General features: G+C 57.2%; 1 protein-coding gene and 1 long non-coding RNA gene across 11 annotated transcripts in view; one reads left to right on the top strand and one right to left on the bottom strand.

Annotated features, from left to right (window-relative positions):
- Window positions 1–17,375, bottom strand: part of CACNA1C (calcium voltage-gated channel subunit alpha1 C) — a 485,400-nt gene that overhangs the window by 201,612 nt on the left and 266,413 nt on the right. The gene's annotated exons all lie outside the window — the stretch shown is intronic.
- On the top strand, window positions 3–735 carry LOC109548439 (uncharacterized). The gene is made up of 2 exons (XR_002174522.3): window positions 3–222; window positions 568–735. It is a non-coding gene; the product is annotated as an uncharacterized lncRNA (long non-coding RNA).

Below are 17,375 nucleotides of genomic sequence, written 5' to 3'. Positions count from 1 at the left end.
GGCAGGACTGTGGGGCTCGGGGACCACGTGGCAGTGGGACTTAGGAGAGACGACGGGACAGGCCGGATCTGGCCAGAAGCAGCCGTCAAAGCCCAGACCCAGCAGCTGCGGGTCGCACCGTGAGCGGTGCTGGGACCGAGGGCTTCGGAGCGGCGGGAGGAGCATCCGTCAGAGCTGACCTGAGCAGCCGTCCGCGCCAGTAACGGAGCCTTTCCATCTCAGGTGGTTCCATTTGACGGGAGCCACAAATTCATACAGCAGTTTATGCAGCCGGGGAAGGGTGCACGGGGAGGGGGTGAAGGGAGCGCGGGAGTCAGCCTCAGCTCACCAGTGTATGCATTCACTCACTCGCTCACTCATTCATTCACTCGCTCACTCACTCATTCACTCGCTCACTCATTCACTCACTCATTCATTCATTTGCCAGAAGGCCACGGGCGGGCCCAAGAGCTGAGTGACGTTATGAATGTCTCTTTCTCCCAGCCTCCTAGCTTATACTATAAAAGTCACCTACATTTTAATTTGTTAGATTTGGGCAAACCTGCATGTTTCTCGGTCTTTCCTCAGTGCCACCGCATCTTACCGACCCCACGATACCACCGTGTAGAACCAGAACCATGTGCTGGGTCACAGCAGACTGGAGACCCCTGGGGTCGGAGACTGTCTTTTCCTCCAACACAGCCCCTCCTTCTGGCTTCCATTGTTTGAAAATGCAGTAAATCCTTTTGACAGGTGTCTGGTAAATATCTACTATGTACATGTTGATCAAGATACTTATTTATTCCCTGGTTCAAAAAAGTAAGATTGCCCGCGCACTCGCCACGGGCTGGAGGTGGCTGAACTAGGCTGATGGACTGGTGGCAGAGCCAGGGCTCTGAGCTGGCAGCAAAGCGCCCTCGGCGCCCCGCCCCGGCGCTTCCGGCCACGCCCTCGCCCTCCACGTGACTCCCACCTGCTGCCTCGACCCCTCCCGGGCTCCACCCCTCAAAAGATCCAGGGAGGGCCCAAGAGGCACCGAGGGGTTGGCAAGTCACCGACTCACGCTTGGACACTTTCTCACGCGTGCCGCCCCAGGGATGGTGCCTGCCTGGGAGCTTCGCTGGGGAAGGGGCTCCACCACGCAGCACCGGCAGGCTTACCCCGAGCTCCCGGGGGCGCCCTTCTAGGGTGCTCGCCCAACTCTGCGACCAAGAAGCGGGCAGCAGAGCCCCGTCAGCACTGAGCTTCACCCGGCCCCCGCGTGCCTCCCACGTGACTCTTCCCCCAGGGGCAGCGCAGGCGCAGGGCTGCCTTCTGCCTCCTTTCTGAGGCTGCATGGATGTAAAGGCACGTGGCAGGATTACAGAAGGGGGCCTCCACGGGGCGGGGCAGCTGCCCGGTTACAGAAGGGGGCCTCCACGGGGCGGGGCAGCTGGCTTCCGGAGCAGCTGGAAGGCCTCGGCCAGCAGCTGGGGCAACCTCGGGGCCGGAGAGGGCTGGCCGGGGAGCAGCACAGTGCTCCGGGCCTTGCTTCTCAGGGCCTGGCCGGCTCTGAACACACCGCCAGCTGAGCCACTGCAGCCGGAAGCATCGAGGCTTCTGAAGCGGTTTCCTGCGGCTTCTAACCAGGAAAGTAGAAGCAGCTCCAGCCCCGATTCTCTGATTCTAAACAGGCCTTTCGAGGGCCTCAAACCCGAAGGCCCGGAGCTCCGCTGCCGGTGCGCTGGGAGCTCTGCAGAGTCGCCCCTCCACACGGTCACGTTCATGCCCGCCTCGCCAGGGGTCCTACTGGATGGGGGCGGTGCTGGGGCTTCGGGGGCGAGGATTCTGCTTTCCTTCCCCGCCCCTCCAAGTACTGGCAGCGCCTGACGTCTGTCGAGTTTAGGAGGCTGAGGAGAGGTGCGCTCCGCTGGGGAAAGCCGGAAACACCAGCACACCCACCCGGGAGGTTTGGGGGCATCTCGGTGGTGGGAGTCACCCAGACCCCTCCCACCCGGGCAGAACAGGTCTCTCTGAAGAGTGACCAGAGCCTGGCAGTCACGGAGGGGGCTGGGCTTGTCCCGCAAAGGAGAGAAAGACGAGAAAAATCCATGTCAGAGTAGAGGCGGCAAAGGACAGAGCCATCCTCATAGGGTCATCTGGGAAACACGCATGCACACGCACACACGTGTCGGCACACGCGTGCACGCAGGCGCTCACATACGGGGCCCGGGTGCTCTGTGCTCCTGGCGCGTCTGTTCTCGTTCCCTTTAGGTGTTTGGTTCTGGCTGCTTCTGCACGGAGTGATTCATGGAAATCACTGTTCTTGGGAGTGAACCATCACCATGAACCTCGCGGGCCCATTTCTTTTTTTTTTTTTTTTTTTGCGGTACGCGGGCCTCGCACTGCTGTGGCCTCTCCCGTTGCGGAGCACAGGCTCCGGACGCGCAGGCTCAGCGGCCATGGCTCACAGGCCCAGCTGCTCCGCGGCATGTGGGATCTTCCCAGACCGGGGCACAAACCCGTGTCCCCCGCATCGGCAGGCGGACTCTCAACCACTGCGCCACCAGGGAAGCCCCGTCGCGGGTCCATTTCTTGAAAACCTCCTAAAGCCAGACGCCTGGGCAGTGTCGGGTGGGGGCTAGCTCTCCGCCCCTTCCTGCTGGGGATGACAGGAGGCCAGGGTCTGGTTCCCAGAGCGTGGGGTGGGAGGGGGGTCGGCCGACACGGTGCCCTACAGGGGCTGAGGTGATGCAGATTCTGTCAGACCGCGGGCGCTGTGTCCAGCCAGGCCACACTGCTCTGCAGAGACACCTGTCCCCCTGGCAAACTCTAATAGGGGCAGGACGCACAGTCCCGCCATCCCACGCTGGCAGCTACAAACGACTCGGGGTCTGAGAGAGGACGGTGCTGCCACCCTGCCGAGCCCTGGGGATGACAGTGATTCATCTCCACCCGACGGGAGATGCTCCTGTCTCCTGGGGCCATCCGGCTCATCCACCTCTCCTGCCCCCGGCTCCCCTCCTGCCCCATTGCCTTTCTCGCCTGTTTCTCCCCTCGCCCTGACAGGGATTCGGGGCATGGCCTTGGGTCGCTTTGCTTGCCCTGGCGACAGCAAGCCCTGCGTTAGCTCTTCTCTCCACATCGAGGAAGCACAGGTGACCTGCTCTGCTTAGGTGAGCACTTCAACTTCAGGAAGGAAGGAGTAGAGGGGGTCCAGGGGAGACGGAGAGGCAGAGGTGAAAGAAGACCTGGGATTAAGGCACCGAACTTCAATGGGGAAAAGGTCAAAGGTCATTTAAAACTTGGGTATCGCTCCAAGCACAGTCATCAACGGAAACAAAAAATTACAGCGACAAACCCAAAATAGGAATCTCGATGGAAATTCTGCACCTGCCGTTCATCCACTGACAGTTCCGCCATCAGCAGGCAGCCATCAGGGGTCACGCCTGCGGCGACAACTTTGCCTCAATCCCGCCGGTCTGATAAGTCCTTTGATTCGATGACAAGTGAGTGGCCTCAACATGAAGCCGGTCCCACAGGAAGGGGCTAATTCTGCTTCCCTCATTTGAATGATGAGGGATCTGAGGCCCAGGGGAATCAAATGATTAGCCGGTTAGCAGCGAAACTAGGACTTAACCCAAACGTCCTAATTCAAAACCCACTGCTTTCGCTGCCGCACCACGGTGTTTCCTCCAAGGAGTGTTGTAAAAACCAGCAGCCACGATGAGGACGAAAGGACGAATCCCGCGTAAGCATATTTGATCACACGTGCTAACGGAACCGCGGATGGGACGGCAGGCAGGAGCCGAGGAAAGTAACAATATGACAAGCTGCGAGGTGGCAGCACGTGTAGAATAAACTAATTTTATGATCATGGAATGAGTGCCAGTCAGATGCACCGGGGATCAGCGTTACTGAGGCCTGGGGCAAAAGAGACGGTGGACAGTGAAACGCTATGATGAATGACACGGTGCCACTTCTCTGCCGCTCTCTGGAAATGTTTAGAAATGTTAACACGCGATTTCAGAAGTAGGAGCCCTTGAACAAAAGATGCTTTCAGCCCTAGTTTTATAATACTATATGGAAATGAATGAGGCTTCACCGGCTAGCAACAGAAGTGAAACATGGGCAGAACTCGCTCCATAAAATCAAGTGACTTGGAGACTTCCGCTTCTGGAGAGATGGAGCAGACATATTTTTCCCTATTCCTCCCACAAAGTGCAAGTAAAATCCACGGACATTACCTATAAAACAAGCATAAGATGACTACAGGATGGAGAGAAGAAGGCAGGCTGGCAAGGAACCTCAGGACCCTCAGGGCACAGGGATGAGTTCCCTGGGTTTCGGAGAAATGTAACCGAGAAATGTCAACCGGTGCAGACAAACCGACCCCCACACAACTGAGGTCAGCTCTCTACAGCCAAGGGCCCGGGAAAGGGGCAGCCTAGCAAGACAAACTTCAGTCCACACTGTCGTAGAATATGCATAGCATAAAATGTACCATTTCACGAACCTGAGCTATTTGTAATGAGGTGGAGAGACCTAGAGTGTCACACAGAGTGAAGTAAGTCAGAAAGAGAAAGACAGATACCGTACGCTAACACGTATATATGGAATTTAAGAAAAAAAAATGTCATGAAGAACCTAGGGGTAAGACAGGAATAAAGACACAGACCTACTGGAGAATGGACTTGAGGATACGGGGAGGGGGAAGGGTGAGCTGTGACAAAGCGAGAGAGAGGCATGGACATATATACACTACCAAACGTAAGGTAGATAGCTAGTGGGAAGCAGCCGGATATCGGCTCGGTGCTTTCTGACCGCCTGGAGGGGTGGGATAGGGAGGGTGGGAAGGAGGGAGACGCAAGAGGGAAGAGAGATGGGAACATATGTATATGTATAACTGATTCACTTTGCTATAAAGCAGAAACTAACACACCATTGTAAAGCAATTATACCCCAATAAAGATGTTAAAAAAAAAGTACCGCTTCCGCCATTTTTAAGTGTCCAGTTATGTGGCCTAAAGCGCGTTCACATTGTGTGAACTGTCACCGTCCAGCTCGTGAATCCTCTCATCACCCGGACAGAAACTCTGCTGCTTCAGTAGTGACTCCACAGCCCCTGGGAGCCACCATCCCGTCTTCCGTCTCTATGAATTAACCACACCAGCTGCTTCCCACGAGAGGAATCATATAATATTTGTTCTTTGGTGTCTTGCTTATTTTACTTAGAATAACGTTTGCGAGAGTCTTCAGTGCGGTAACAGGTACCAGAATTTCATGCCTCTTTAGGCTGAACGACATTTCCTTGTATGTTTATACCTCATTTTGTTTATCTGTTCATCCACTGCTAGACACTTAAAACTCTCCCTTTTGCAGTTTGGAATAATGGATGCTGCTATGAACACGGGTGAACAGAGAGCCGGAGTCCGTGATTTCACCTCCTTCAGGTGCGCACCCAGAAGAGCAATTGCTGTATCACCAGGTACGTCTACGTTCCGAGTTTTGAGGAACCGTCACACTGTTTTCTAGAGCAGCTGCACCCTTTTCCATTCCCACCAGCAGTGCACAGGGTTACAGTGTCTGCATAGCCTTGCCAACACTTGTTATTTTCTGTGCTTCCGATAATATCCATTCTAATGCGTGTGAGGTGGCATCTCATTGTGGTTTTGACTTACATTTCCCTGTGACTAGGGACATCGAGCATCTTTTCACGTGCTTATTGGCCGTTTGTATAGCTTCTTTGGCGAAATATCTATTCAAATCCTTTGCCCATTTTTAAATTAAGACAGAAAACTTTAGACAATAAACCTTCTACTCCAGCCAAACGCCATAGGAAAAGCTGTCGCTCTGACCCCACTTCCCCTCACAAAGCCTCCGTTCTCTCCAGGCTGTGATGAAGCACCTGACCCTCTGCTGGGCTGGAATCAGACAAGACCAGGTGGGGCGCCAGGACATTCTTCCACTGCGTGGTCATGAGGCTCCCCAGTACGCCCATGGCATCAGTCCCTTAATCAAAAGAGTCTAAATTAATTCAAGGGAAAATAAAAAGGAAGGGGAAGGAAAGCAGCCTCGTAAGGGCTGCTCCGGACCCCGCAGAGCTATCTCTGATGCGACGCCAGCTCGGGAGCTGCAGCTCTGTCACCAAGTTCTCCACTCCCACCCGCTCGGGGCCTCGGAAACACCTCTGTCTGCAGCCCACCTTCGCCCCCGACAGACTGGTAAATGGAAACGCACCCGGCTGGGTAGCTATGGGGCAGGACCAGAGGTCCGTAATACCAGGCGTCCCTTTGGCCTGGAGTTGTGTCTCTTCAACTTGATTTTTCTGGGGAGAGACGCTGGTCAGAAAGGAGTTAAGGGTATGAAAACAAGGCTAGCCTCCTGAAAATCTGGGGGAGACTGGCCGTGCCCCATCACTCCGGCCCTCCATCCTGTTCCTGTGTGTCTTTGCTGTCACCTGGATACCCCAGTCCCCCTCCCCCATCCCCACAAGGCCACGCTAATCCCCCCAACTCCAAGACCCTCAGGATCCGCCTGTTCTTTCAACTTTTACCCCTTTTATTTACTTATTTTTTTAAAGTCTTTATTGAATTTGTTACAATATTGCTTCTGTTTTCTGTTTTGGTTTTTTGGCGCAAGGCACGTGGGGCGAGGCATGTGGGATCTTAGCTCCCCAACCAAGGATCGAACCTGCACCCCTTGCATTGGAAGGCAAAGTCTTAACCGCTGGACTGCCAGGGTAGTCCCTCTCACCTCTTTTAGAAAACAAAACAAAACACAACGCGACAACCTTGCTCCTAGCAGGGGCTCAAATGGGCAGGAAGAAGTCTACTAACAAACGTATTGTTCATCAGGTATTATAATTGGTAACGGCGTAACTCATGACTCAGAGAATAGCTCCTCAAAGGGAGCAAAGTTCTGGGGATGGCAGTGGTGCTGCAGAACCGACACTGGGCGCCCCCTAGGCTGGCTGGCGATGGAAGTCGTTGCCCGCACACGGCTGGTCTCCTCCATTTCACAACAATAGCAGTGTGGCGCTTTAAGATTTTAAAATGACTTCACGTGTGAAGTAGTCAGAGCCAGTATTAATATCCCCATTTCCCAGATGGGACTCCTGAGACTCAGAGAGGTTAAGTGCCTTGCTGAAGGTCACACAGCAGTGTGTGGCAGAGTGAGGCCTGGGAAACCAAGGCCTTCGTTTTCCACCTCCACGCAGCCTGCAATGCCCCCTCCTGCCTTCTTCTCCGGCTGGCTGGCTCCTGTTCCCCAGAGCTCCACGTGCGGTGCGGCTCTGGCTCGAGGAGCGCATGGCATGGCCCCTTCAAACTGGCTCTCGGGCTGGGGCTCCTACCCAGCCTGCCGTGCTCAGCACTCCCCCCACCATCATCCTTAACAGCCCAGAGTCCTGCCAGCCGCTAAGATGAACAGCCGGAAAGGTCAGGTGCCGCTTGGGTGATTACCCAGCTTCGGCGAAGTCCCGGGCCCAGGCGGGAAATCAGTTTTCTCAAGCAGGCCGTGCCGGCACTTGGGGTCGACACTGCCGTCTTGTAATCCAGATGCTCCTTGCTGGAGGCTTGGACGGGCAGCGCTCACACACGGGGCACAGCCGCGGTGCTTCGGGCAAGGGCTTCACGCCCTCCTCCGGGGGCTCACGCCTTGTCTGGAGCCTTCTTTAATTAACAGAAAGCCAGGTGACACTCTGTTCCCTTCCTCTGCATGATGGGGACGCTGGGAATTTGCAGAAAGTGAGGACGTGGTGTGACAGCCCATCTGCACCGCTAGGCTTGCGGTTTCGTTAAACCAACACCGTGCGCCAGGCACGCACTAAGTTAATACCTGCTTTGTGGATTTTAACTCACTTGATCCCCACCATGATCCTGTAAGTGTTGTTATACCCTTTTAAAAACGGGAAAATGGAGGCCTATGTAAGTTGCCTAGGAAACCAGGCTAAAGGAGGGGGAGTTGGGATTCACGCACGCCCAGGCTCCAGAGTCTGTCCTGTCCGTCCTTCCCCATCTCGGACGCTCTGCCCAGGCAGTGAGCAGGGCAGAGCCGCTGCTCGCTCCCCATCCGCCGGGGAGAAGCTTATATTCCTGCCTCAGTCTCCCCAAGGGTCCAAAGGGGACACCTGCCCTACTTACCGACCTCAGAGGCTGCTTAGCGGATCAGATGAGGCCACAGACGAAAATGTGTCTGTTACGACGAGAGCGCCATGAACACAGGTGCAACACATTCTCCGTCCGGCACCTTCAAAGGTGCAGCTCTGGGGACTCAGCAGGGCGGGGCCAGGGGGAGTGCACGATCGCAGGTAACTGGGGGGAGGCAGGTGGGCGAGAGGGGAGGGAGCTTCAAGTGAGGGCAACAGCGCTGTGGGTGCACAGAGGGGGCCCCGAACTGCTCTGGGGCAGAGGAGAGGGCGTGGGAAGCGCTGTGTTTGCACCCCTCTGTCCCAACACCCAGAGCAGCCGTCGGAGGTTAACACATTACAGATGAGGACACAGAGGCTGGGCGAGGCCAGGCGGGTGTGGGGCAGGCCCTCACCCAGGCCCCCCTGACCCCAAATGCCATGCTCCACCACTGACGATAACCTGGCAGGTGACGGGGACAGTGCGGACCACGCGAGCACCTGCTCCGTGGACGCCACTTGAAGCCCGTTCCTCTGTGAGCTGCCCCGTCACAGAGGCCCTCATTCCGTGAGCCTCTGTGTTAGGGCGACGAGACATGAAGGAATGGCCTGGTTTCTAGAGTCAAAGGAGGCTACGTCTGAGCCCAGGCCACCAGCGGCGTGGTATATGGGCAAGTTCCGAACCCTGCGGGCCTCACTCCTTACTTCTGTAAAATGGGTCTCACGTTATCCACCACACGGCTGCAGTGAGGAATGAGTGGGGTCATGCAAAGCGCCGGGCACCTGACCCCCGCCCGTCAAAACAGTTTCAGGAGCCCACCCACTTCGCTTTCACCTCCAGGAAGTGAAATTTAACAAAAACGGGCCACTGCTGCTGTAAGCCTCATTGTCCAAATCGCCTAACTCCTTTGAGAGGGGACCAAATCCCTGGTGCGTACCAGCAGACACTTTTGCATTAACGTTTCCAAAGCCAAGAGACAGGAAAGCCAGGGCTTGGACTGTGAGACAGGAGCTTCTGCTCCAAGCTGCTCACGATCTGAGGGCAGAAACCCACGTGGGGAGAGGGCCTGGGTCAGACTGTACAGAAGCTGCGTTTTCCTGGTCTGCGGCCTGGGGCACGAGATGGGGTCTCCAAGGCATCCCTGACGTGCCGGGAGCCTGAGCAACCGGGGGGCCTGGACCCGGGCTGCCTACTTGCAGCTGTCCCGGTTGGACCTAATGCCCTGTGACAAGGACACCCTGGGAAGCCAGGGGCGGATCCGCGTTCTGGTCCCCTAACTTCCTGGAGGGAGCGGCTGCCCTGGGGCCCCTGCCCTGTTCTCTGTGTGGACTTGCTGGGAGGCCCAGGTATTTTCACAGGAGGCCGCTCCTCCCCGGGCCCCTCCCAGCCCCCAGGACCCTTCCCTCCCTGCCACCTCGAGCTGCGTGTGGCTGCACCGCCTGACGAGCCAGGCCACTAAGGGCGGCGTCCAGGGGGTCAGGCTGTGGGTCCCGCCCCGCCTACTCCTGGGAGCCCCTGGGAGGTAACGGCTGGGTGGCTTCAGAGGTCTGGGACAGAAGCATGACGGTAAGTCAGCACCAGGTGTGAGGCCGTGGGGGGAGGTGCGCGGAGCCAGGGTCAGCCAGCCAGTCCGCACAAGCCAGTCCTTCCCGTGAGCCAGGCGGTGGAGGTGGATGGGATGTGGACCCGCGGGGACACCTGTCTAGGGGGGCAGGCGCAGCCCAGGAGCGCCGGCCTGTGGGTCCTCGAGGACAGAGCTCTTTGCACGGGGACGGGGTCAGAAGAGGTGTCTACTAAAGGGTGACACCGGAGCTGCCCTGAGAATAGGCGACAGAGCAAACGCAAGGTGCGGAGCTTGGGGGTACATCTGGGAAGTGGGGTGCTGAGGGGCTGCCAGGCGCCCCGGGTGGGCAGGGCCACCGGAGGGCCTTACGTGTCGGGCTCAGGGCGTCCCCGAGGGCTTCTGAAAGGGACTGCACCCTCGGACTCTAGGAGCTAGGCAGAGGATGGCCGGCCGCACGGCCACTGACTCACCGGCGCCCAGAGCCGTCCAGCCCCTCGGGAGTCTGCTCCCCCTTCTCCACCCCCATTGCTCTGCACGGCTCTGAGCAGCCCAGGTAACTCTCTGCAGACGGCGATCTGGACGGCACACGTTAAAGTGTCTCCCTGGACAGAGTCTCCACCGAGGATGACAAGTGGAGCACGGGGACAAGGGAGGACCCAAGCCGCCCGCCCAGCCCGCAGAGGACACGGGCTCGCGGAAGCGTCGGGGGGCCTAGGTGGCGGGTCTCCTGACTCGCAAACCGGCGCTCTGCCGCAACCCCCGAGGGCCCCTGGCCCCGCGGCCCTCCCCTTCCACGCAGGCCAAGACTGGCTGCTCAGAACACGTCAGCAGCAGTCAGACAACCTGCCAAAATATTTGTGACCCTCTGACGGCCGGAGGCGGGGCTGGAAGGAAGGCAGGCTGTGCTGCACACACTCGGGTGCCACACTGGCTCCTTGAGCCCGGCCGCACCTTGCTCCTGGGCCCATGGTTCACCGAGAAGCATCGCAGGTGCTCAGGGAGGAGGGGCGTGCCCAAGCGCGGGGCGCGCGGTTTGGAACAGGTTGCTGGCGTGACAACCTCGTATGTAGAAATGAAAACAGACCTGTAGCTTTCCGAACACAAAGCTCAGCAAGAAAGGTCGGTACAGTTCCCTCACCCGGGGCCAGGCAGCTGGATTCTCCCAGGGAGGGGCGGATGGCGGAGGAGGACCAGAGGCTAGGTTGCTTGGCTCCTGGGGTTTGCCTGGGGGCAATGGAACTCAGAAGATGCAAATAATGACTTTACAACAGGGCACTAATTTTTAGAGCACAGAAATGAGCAGCCCTCCCTCCCCATTTAACAGAGCCCACACAGCCCTGCCGGCCTGGCCTGAGTTTATCCCAGCCCTGAGCCCTCCTTGGGCCGACAGTGGAGATGCAGGCCCTGCAGGCCCAGGGTCTGGGCAGGAGGTCTCCTGGAACAGCCCTTGGGGGGCTCACATTTCAGAGTCCCTGCTGCCCCCCTAGGGCACCTGCTAGAGCTCACCTGGAGGACGTATCGTGCCACCCGCCACAGCCAGCTACCAAAACACTATGCTTCCTCCCCACTGTCCTCGCCTGCCCCCAGATCAGAAGCTCTGATGGGGGTGGAGAAGGGGGTATAGAAGGTTTCTCAAAGGCTCCTGGCCTGAGAAAGCAGCAGGACAGGAAGCCCCCTGGGGATGCCAACACCCTCCCCTCCCGCTACGCCACTCAGTTCATTAAGCTCCTACTTTGTCTGGCATGTGTGCTCCCGGATCCTTGGCCACCGCTGGCTTTTTACCATTTGAGGCTGAGTCAGGAGATAGATGGGCCCCAGGCTGAAGATAGATGTTCCCCCTGTGGACAGATACTCCAAGATGAAACGGAGGAGAAGCTAAGCCCTGCCCAGATAAGAGACCACACAGTTCTCATTCTCCAGGTGAAGGAGACCTTCCTGACCACACACGCGCAGAAAGGCTCCTTGGAGGCCTAAAAGGGAGGGATGTCAACCTACCCACAGGACCTCTGCGCTAGAATCTATCTTGGCTAAGAGACGCATGTGCACACGGGGGAGGACCCTGAGATAAACCAAATACGGACTCAGAACCAGACAAGGCAGGATGATTGGCCAAAGGAAACCCAACAGAAATGCCCCATATAAGGTATTTCATTCAAACCACCACGTGAGTCTAAGCACATGTACCCTTCCTCCTCCTAAGAAACACTTTCCTTGTTTCACTACTTTCCATTTCTTTGCGGAAATTTATTTTCTGCCCAGCTGTACAGGGCAGGGCCTTGTCACCGGCCACTGGTCCCTGGTGGTCTAGTGGCTAGGATTCAGCACTCTCACTGCTGCGGTCTGACCTCAGTCTCTGGCTGGGAGCAGAAATCCTGCTTCAGGCCGCGGCAGGCAGAGGCCACCTGAGGTCAAGGCCACAGACTTGGACTCGCCCAGGGCCACCCTCAAGGCTCTGTGCTCCCCTCAGTACCCGGCTGCTGCCATTAGCACCTGCCCAAACCACTCCTGGCCCCCCGCTGCCATTCCTGACTTGCCCCTAGGCCCCTGAAGCTCCTGGGGGGCTCTGAACCGCTGCCCCCAGGGACTCTGTGCCTGGGGGGGCCGTCACCCCACCGAGCTCCCTTTCTGGCCTCTGAGGTCAGCCTTGACTCTGGTGGTTCAGGCCCTGTTCTGGGATGCCAGGGCTTCAGGCATTTCAAAAATAAAGAACCAGGAGAAGCCTGTTTACACTCTTCTTGGTAAGAAAACACTCCACCAAGATGTCCAACACTCCACCAAGACCCAGGGGCTAAACAGCTTAACTGCCGTTTAGCCCCGCGGTTCTCAGCGGGATCCCTCTTTCGAAGGTGGCCGTGAACATCTTGTGGTTCTAAGCAAAGTGCTGTGTGCGTGTGCGTGGGTGCACTTTCCTGGGGAGAGTCCAAAGCTTTCATCAGATACAAAAAGAGGCTAGTGAACCCCAGAGAGCTAAGAACTGCCAATAGGCTGGATAACTCGAGAGAGGCAAGGACAGAAGTTTCCAGAAACAATGCAGCAGACCTCTCGGGCCTCCAGCCTGGACTTCTAAGTGACCAGATTCCTGGGTTTGGGATCCTTCGACTATTTGGTTTTATGGAGTGTTCACATACTTCCGAATGGCATGGCCGGCCAAGCCTGGACCCGTGCCTTTGGAAAACCACTAATGGAACAGTAAATAGTGGGAGAGGCCTAGCTTCATGCCAGAGCTCTCAGCCAGGGGGAGGCTGCTGTGTGGCCACAGGCTGGGGGTTGCTGGGTCCCCGGGAAATTTAATAGGTGGTGACAAGGCAAGGCCTGGTGACAAGAACTCAGCCCCTTCACGGGGGCCCGAGGTTTTGGGAGGCTCAGCTGGGGCCCTGGAGGACCACAGGCCGGGCAGCCGGCCACTGCTCAGCTGGGTCAAAGCTCAGCACAGCCCCTGGCCACAGACCCCGAAGGGCCTGCCCCGAGCCACAGGTCCCACCAGACGGCCTTTCTGCCCGGCAACCACAGACAGAAAACAAGCCTCTTCCTGGACAGACTTTGTGTCTTTAGACCTGGAAAGCGAACAGGACCAGCTCTGCTAGCAAGACGCCCAGGAGTGCCTAAGGTGCAAATATTTCCACATTGCTCGCGGGGTCCCTCTCTTCACCTCTTCCTGGTTGTTTCCACGCCAGATGGCTTGGAGAGCACACGCGTGTCACTGAAACATACACAACTCAGCACAGGCAGAACCACAGGGCAGAGCCCAGCACCCTGGATAAAATGTGTCCTACCTCCTAGAAGCTCTGTGTGTTCAACCAGGGTATTAGACTCAATGGCCAAGACTGTACAAAACGGACCATTCGTGCCCTTCCCGTGCCAGCTGCGCCCTCCACTGGCCAGGGCCAGCACACTCAAGCTCAGGGTCAGGGAGCCGACCACGGCTGGGCACCCAGGCTCCAGGGAGTCAGAACAGCACCTACTGACCGTGCGAGCTTGACAAATTACTCTCGAGCCCCCGTCTGTCCATCTGAAAAGTGGGGACCCTAAAACCTGACCCAGGCTTGTAAGGATTAAATAAGACAGAGCCCAGCATACTCTAAACTCTCAATAAAAGGCAGATCTGAGTATGAACGAGGGCTCCTGTGGCTGACATCCGGGGTCAGGAGTCCGAGGCTCAGGGATGCACGCAGAGGTCCTGCCCTATAAGATGTACGGGGAACCTCAGAGAGGAAGGGAGGCCAGCTCTGTGTCTCCTGGACACTTCCCGCGGAGCCTGCTCTGCAGGGGCTGGGGACGCGGCGGCGGGGGTGGGTGGGGGGCGGGGCACCGGCCCCTCTCCCTGTAACCACCACCCGCGGCCACCAGGGGTGCCGGATTCCCTCCGTCTTAGGAGTCGTGGAAAAATCTTTCCCTTTATTCAGCTAAAATAAGGCTGGAGATTTTCATATGAAAATTTCCCTAGGAAACTAAGAAAAAAAGAAAACAAGTACGAAACGCAAACATATGGATTTAGACAAGTTGACGGTGCGGAATCTGGATCCTGACTGAAGTCGTCTGGCTCAGACCAGCTTTGTAGCTGCAGCTTGTGACCAGGAACCCAGTTACAGATGGAAGACAGACCATTCCCACTCCTGCTGCGTTTCTCTGGGGGGGGCTCCCCCCGCCCCCCGCTCCTGGACCCTTTCTTGCTGGGCATCCCCCGTTCCCACTGCATCTCTACAACCCAGGGGACCCCACCCCCGGCTTTACAGTATTGCAAACAGTCCATATACAGCAGGGGGATGACCTCACTTCCAACAGGAGGGAAGCTAGCAGTTTCCCCCAGGCTGAATAAAATCTACTTATTTTACAGTTCAGTAAAGGGTCTAATATTTAAAGTTGTCCTGGGAGTGTGGCGTGCTTGGGTTCATTCCACCTCTGCCTTTGAAAAGTAAGCGTAAGGAATGAAGCCATGTTTTATTAGTTCCATTTACTTTTTCCAAGCCCTGAGATTCTGAAGCCTGTGTTTATATGGCTGTGTCTAGGTGTACCCTGGAGGTCAGGGAATGGCTCCTGAGCTCCCACCGGAGAGAAGCCACACGGGAGCAGGAAAAGGACAGCCCTGGACCCCACAGGACCAGCCATGCTTGGCTTTCTGCGACCTTGAGCAGGTTGGGGAGCTTCTTTCCCAGGTGAATTCAGAGAGGCAGACCCTGCCCGGAAGGTTGTTGGGACGTTAGAGAACCAGGACCCAATGAGGATTTAAACCTGAAGGAATAAGGGAAGCTAGCATCTCCTGAACTCGATGCTGGGCACTTGGGATGCATCGTCTCGCCGTGCAGTAGAGTGAGTGCTCCTGTCAGCTGCCACAGACTGGACACGGTGCCTGGCCCCAAACCGCACGGCCGGCGAGGCCAGAGGTGGGATCCGGACTGGGAGGCTCCAAAGCGCTTTCCACTCGCGCATGTCCAGAGTCACAGGCGGGCCGACAGCAGAACCGGGAAACGGCACGACCTTCCCTGGAGGAGCAGGTGCCAGGGGCCCAGGCCAGCTGGGGAGGGCCGACGTCCGGGGCCAGAGCCGGGAGCCATGGGCACATCACATCCCCGCTGCTGCGGGCCCGGCGGTGCCGGTTCGGGGGCCCTGCTCTCCTAGGGAGCCTGGGTTTCGGTGGGAGATGAAGCTGCAGCCTCCGCTTCAGGCTGCGAGGACAGCAAGGCACCTGAACGGCTCTTTCCTCTAGGGTGTGGGCCGGCGGCGTCTGGGGTTCGCAGGGGGGCTCTGCTGGGAGGTTAGCCCGAGTCAGTGGTCACCAAGGACCACTTCCTAGTGTGAAGCCCGCCCGGGAGCGAAAGCCAGATGGGCATAAAAGCAATCCGTGAGCGCAACCAGGCGGGGAGGGGCCAGCCCTGAGAATATTCCCCCAGCTAAAGGCAGAAGGTGAGCCGCCAAGTACAACCTGGGAGCCTCCTCCCACCTGGTGGCCCCAACTCTACTGCAGCCTCCGCACATCCAACAACGGAAAGACCTTCTTAAACACAAGCATCTTGGACACAAAATCACCCACAGACGGGTCCCCTCTGCAGGACAGAGGGGAGAGTGGGTTAGGGAGTAATGCACCGCATGCCCTGTGCACGGACACAGCGGTTTCTCAGAAATCCGCCACCACCGACGGACATACCCAAGGAGCCCACAGCTCGGCCGCTTTCTCTTCCCCGTGGCTGACAAGATCTGCTCGGAGGTGCCCAGACAGGTGGGCAGCCAGCAGGGCCCCGGGGCTTCCTGGATGGAACGGAAGGGGTTACGTTGCCAATTTTTCTAATGAGCACATAACTGGAAAAGAATTAGAAGAATTAAGTTCCTGTGCGTGAACAAAGGCTAATTATCAGATGAAAATAGTTAGATGGTAACTGAAAAGACTGTAAATAGACGGTTCCTCAGAAATAATCCACTTACTTACACTTTTTCTCTCTCATTAGCATCATGGAACGATTTATTATATAGGCCTGTGTTTGGGGATAACGCTGGCTTTAAACTGGTAAGAATTCTTCAGCACTTCAGAGAAAAGCATCACCTGGCTTTCTTCACTTTAGAGTTGGCTTTGGGAACCGGATACTACCGAGACCACATCTAAAAGCAAGACGGGGGAGGTGGGACTTCCCCGGCGGTCCAGTGGTTAAGACTGCGAACTCCCAATGCAGGGGGCAAGGGTTTGATCCATGGTGGGAGAACTAAGATCCCACATACCACGTGGCACGGCCAAAAAAAAAAGACTGGGGATGTGACCCGACGTGGGGGGGCCCAGAGCAGCTGCGGTGATGGAGACGCACTTGTCTGTCTTGTCCAACGTGGAGACCACAAACCACGTGGCCGCTTAGCACTTGATATGTGGCTACGGAGCCTGGAGAAGTGATTTTTAATTTTATTTAATTTTAATCAATTTAAATGCAGTGGCCCCATCTGGTTAGTGGCTAAGGCGCTGGGTGGCGCAGGTCGACAGGGCAGAGGCAAGTCTGCCTGACACCGAGGAGCCCAGAGTGGGTGTCCTTCAGAATTCCCTGTAAAAAGGGACTACCTTAGGACTCTGTTAGCCTGAAAAGAAACACCTTTCATTAAACCCCGGCTCACCCTCGAACTTCAAGCCTCCTCCTTCGCCTTCACATGCTTTCAAGGAGCAGGGTGCTTCTTCCTCACCTTCTCCCGACCACCCTAGCCTGGCGTCTGCCCGGTCACTGCATCAAAACGGCTCTTAAAGACGCCCACTCCACCCCACCCCGCCGCCACGGCCCTCTGGTTCTGAGACCCGGGGTGGCTTCCTGGGCGACCCTCCTCTCTTTGGGGTGAGACGGTCCCCGAGTCCTCTCCATCCCACACCTGTTCCCTGACGAACCTCTTCTACGACCCTGTCTTGCGTCAGTGCGAGAGGAATGCATATTGTCAGCCTCGGTCTGTCCCCTCAGCCCCCGGAGTCTCCACACACGTGTCCCAAACTGCGTCCAGGAATGATGGCCTGGCCCTGCATCACTCCACGTGCTTCTTCTTGGTCCCCCAGGGCAGACCCCTCAGATCCCGGCCCCCGCGCGGCCCTCACTTTCCACAGCATCCCTTCGTCCTCCCGACACGGCCTTGGTTCGGGGCCGCCCCCCCCCCCTGCTGTGCGGAGGGTCTCCGGTTGGCCTCCCTGCCAGAGCCCTCCCCCTGCGGCCCTCTCCACACCCTCCCGACCCCGCCCTACTCGAGACCTTGCACTTGTGCAGGAGGAG

The sequence above is a fragment of the Tursiops truncatus genome, chromosome 11, assembly GCF_011762595.2.
Source record: "Tursiops truncatus isolate mTurTru1 chromosome 11, mTurTru1.mat.Y, whole genome shotgun sequence".
Classification (NCBI taxonomy): Eukaryota; Metazoa; Chordata; class Mammalia; order Artiodactyla; family Delphinidae; genus Tursiops; species Tursiops truncatus.
This window is presented reverse-complemented; position numbering and strand designations above follow the sequence as displayed.